A 4500-nucleotide genomic window follows, 5' to 3' on the forward strand; every position below is an offset into this window, starting at 1 on the left:
CGTGCTACTGTGCGTCGCGGCCTCCTCTGCTAACGTGAGCCGCGTGTTTCTGACGTCAGCCCTAGCTGCTTTCGTGCGCCGCCTGCTCTCCTCTGCTATTGTGCGCCGCGCACCTCTCTGCTAACGTGCGCCGCGCCTGTGACATCATCACTGTCGCCCGTGACATCATCTGTTTGACCGGATTTGTTGACCAGACCACTCCACTCACTTTGACAAGCCAATTTAGTGCCTTTCTGGTCCTATTTTTTGGTCAGTTCACTCATTTCCCACTGATTTCGACCCTCTGAATTCACTGGTACCCTCGGATTTTTTAAATTCTACCTCGAAAGTACGATTTTTCCCTCATGGATCGCCTCGACTCCTCTAACCACCCTATTTCCGTTGTTCTTGACGGGACTAACTATGTCTTATGGGCACAAGCTATGTATGGGTTTCTCAAAGGCAAGAAACTTTGGCGCATCATCACTGGGGATGTGTGCAAACCCCTCCAAGCAACCACGGAATCCGCTGCCACCACGGACTCCGCTGCCAAATATGTCGACCGTCTGGAGGATTGAGATAGTAAAAACTATTAGATCATTACCTGGTTTCGCAATACTTCTATTACATCTATCAGCCTTCAGTTTGGTCGGTTCCAACTTGACTCTGCTTCCTCTCCAGCCAAGGCCATCTGGGATTTTTTACAAGAACGCTATCAGACTACTGGCCTTGCTCACCAATATCAGCTTCTGAGTCATCTTCACCGTATGCGCCAAGAAACAACTCAGACCATTAATGATTTCCTCTCCCAAATGTATTATGTTTGGGATCAGCTCGCTCTTTCAGAACCTCCATGGGATTATACTAAGGATGCTGCCTTGTTTACTACTTACTGTGACCAACATCGCTTGGTTCAGTTTCTCATGGCTCTTACTTCCCGTTTTGAGCCAGTACGCGCATCTCTCCTTCATCGCACTCCTTTACCCACTCTTGAGCAAGCAATTTCTGAACTCCTGTCAGAGGAAACCCGGTTTGGTACTCTCCATCCGCACCCTATGGACTCTGTTCTTGCTACTCCCCAGACTCAGAGTTCTCCTTCCCCACCTTCACCACAGAAGTCAACTTTCTGCAACTACTGTCAAAATCGCAGTCTTCCATCGACTCATCTTCTGGTTAATTGTCCTGTTCACCTCTGTCAGTTTTGCAACAAGACTGGTCCTGGTCATCTCCAGCAAGATTGCTTCCGCAATCCCGCCCGTGCTTCTTGCAATGGTCTTTCCCCCCGGGCATTTTTCCCGCAGCACCTCACATCGTTCTGGGACTCCGTTTAAACCACTCCCTGCTCAACGCACTGCTGCTGCTGCCTCAGAGGATTTACCTTCCCCTGTCCCTATAGATCCTTCCACTCCAGTCTTCTCTCAAATAGATGTCGAAGCCATGTTTCAACATTTTTGGCAAAAATCCGGTACCCCTTCCTCTACTGCTTTGTCTGTCACCGCAGGTAACACTTCCTGGTACTTTGACTCCGCTTGTTGTAATCACATGACCTTTGACTCTACTATTTTTACTCCTCTCTCTTTTACTCCTCATGTTCCTTCTATCCATACTGCTGATGGGTCTCTTCTGTTTGTAAGTCATGTTGGTTCTGTTTCCACCACTCACTTATCTTTATCTCATGTTTATCTTATTCCTTCTCTCACTTTAAATCTTATCTCCATTAGTCAATTATGTGAGCATGGTCTAACTATTACCTTTTCTCATACTGGTTGTTTGGTGCAGGACCCTCGGACGGGGCAAACTCTTGGGATAGGCCGTAAGCATGGACGCCTCTACGAACTTATTCATCTTCATGTTCCGGATTCCTCTCAGATCACAGCTCCTACCACTGCTACCACTGCTCCTCGTTTATCTCTTTTTCAGCTTTGGCACTGTCGTTTAGGCCATCTTTCTGCTAGTCGTTTAAAAACTTTAATTTCTAGTGGTCATTTAGGTCCTGTAAGTTCTGATGCTTTAGATTGTGTGTCCTGTCAACTTGCTAAACAACCTGCTTTGTCGTTTAATAAAAGTGACTCTGTTTCTCTTGCACCATTTGATCTCATCCATTCTGATATTTGGGGACCCTCTCCTACTCCCACTATGGGCGGAGCCCGCTATTTTGTTGTTTTTATAGATGATTTTTCCCGTTTTACATGGTTGTTCCTTATGAAAACTCGCTCTGAGCTCAAACAACTTTATTACAATTTTGCTGCAATGGTTAACACACAATTTTCTAAAACTATTAAGCTTTTTCGCTCCGACAATGCCATGGAATATAAAGATTTTGACTTTCTTTCCTTCCTTCAGAGTCATGGTACTCAACCTCATCGTTCCTATCCCGGTACGTCTCAACAAAATGGACGTGCTGAACAGAAACATCGGCATATTCTCGACACTACTCGTGCTCTTCTTCTATCTTCCTCTTGTCCGGAACATTTTTGGGAAGAGGCAGCTCTCACTTCTGCTTACACTATCAATTGTATCCCTACACCTGTCATTCATAATCACACTCCTTATGAGCGTCTGCATGGCACCCGTCCCCCTTACACCAACCTTAGGGTCTTTGGCTCTGCCTGTTTTGTTCTTCTCCAACCTCATGAACGTACCAAACTTGAACCTCGTTTCCGCCTTTGTTGCTTCTTGGGCTATGGTATTGAACATAAAGGGTATCGTTGTTGGGATCCTCTCTCCCAATGACTTCGTATCTCTCGTCATGTGGTCTTTTGGGAACACAAAATGTTTTTCTCTCTCTCTCTCTTCCGTTTGTCCGTTCCCTCACCCTCTCTGTTTTTTACTGATCCTTCTACCGATCTGTTTTCTGATGATCTTACTCCACCACCCCTGCCAGCCTCTCTCGAGTTTTCTGATCCGCTTCCTCCACCGCCCCTGCCAGCTTCTCTCGAGATCGCCTTGCCTCCTGGTCTGTCCCATGCCCCTGCTCACTCTGATGGTCCTGCTCTTGCTCCCTCAGGCTCCTCCCCTCCTGCTGAGTCTCTTCCTCTGGCTCCTCCTCCGTCTGCTCGACCACGCCGGGTAACCCAACCTTCTACTCGTCTTCGTGACTTTATTGTTGGTTCTACTGCTTTTTCTACTTATGAACCGACCTCCTATCGTGAGGCTCGCTCTAATCCTCTTTGGCAGCAAGCTATGACTACTGAATTGTAGGCTTTAGCCAAAACTCATACTTGGGACATTGTTGATCTTCCTCCTGGCAAGTCTGCCATTGGCTGCAAATGGGTATACAAAATCAAGACTTGTTCTGATGGATCTATTGAGCGCTACAAAGCCCACCTTGTTGCCAAAGGCTTTAATCAAGAATATGGTATTAACTATGAAGAGACCTTTGCTCCTGTTGCTCGTCTCACCTCTGTTCGCAGCTTGATTGCTGTTGTTACCTCCCGCCAATGGGATCTTTATCAACTGGACGTAACCAATGCTTTTCTTAATGGTGTTCTTCTCGAGGAGGTCTACATGCAACCTCCCCCTGGGTCTACTTATCCACCTCATAAAGTCTGCAAACTTCAGCGTGCCTTATACGGTCTCAAACAAGCTCCACGCGCTTGGTTTGCCAAGTTCAGCTCTACTATTCATGAATGTGGTTTCACCTCCAGCTCTTATGATACTGCTCTTTTTATCCAGAAAACAGCTCAAGGGACCACCCTGTTTTTACTTTATGTGGATGACATGATTATCACCGGTGATGATATCGATGGTATTCTTCGCCTTAAACAGTTTCTTAGCCATCATTTCGAGATGAAAGACCTTGGTCCTCTCAGCAATTTCTTGGGTCTTAAAATCTTCTATGATTCTACGGGTTCTTTTCTCTCTCAGGCTAAGTATACCTCTGATCTTCTCACCCGTGCTGGTCTTACGGATTGCAAGATTGCCTCTACTCCCCTCGAGCCTCAGAGTCGTCTTACACCTCTTGATGGCACTCTTCTCTCTGATGCTACCCTATATCGTCAGCTGGTTGGCAGTCTTGTCTATCTCACTGTTACTCGTCCTGATATTGCCTATGCCGTTCATATTGTCAGCCAGTTTATGTCGGCTCCTCGTACCCCTCATTATGCTGCCTTAATTCGTATCCTTCGGTATCTCAAAGGCACCATGTTTTATGGTCTTCATTATTCCGCCCGCTCCTCTCTCCAGCTTCGTGCTTTTTTCGATGCTGATTGGGCTGGAGATCCTACTGACCGCCGCTCTACTACTAGGTTCTGCTTTTTTCTGGGTGATTCTCTTATTTCTTGGCGCAGCAAGAAATAATCTCTTACTGCTCGTTCCAGTACTGAGACCGAATACCGTGCTCTTGCTGATACTACTCAGGAGCTTCTCTGGCTTCGCTGGCTTCTTGCTGATCTGGGTGTTACCTCATCTGGTGCTACTGACCTCTTTTGTGACAATCACAGTGCTCTTCAAATTGCTCACAATGATGTTTTTCATGATCGCACCAAGCACATTGAGATTGACTGTCATTTTATTCGTCAA

This window comes from Camellia sinensis, chromosome 6 (assembly GCF_055761805.1).
Source record: "Camellia sinensis isolate YWXY chromosome 6, ASM5576180v1, whole genome shotgun sequence".
Taxonomy (NCBI): domain Eukaryota; kingdom Viridiplantae; phylum Streptophyta; class Magnoliopsida; order Ericales; family Theaceae; genus Camellia; species Camellia sinensis.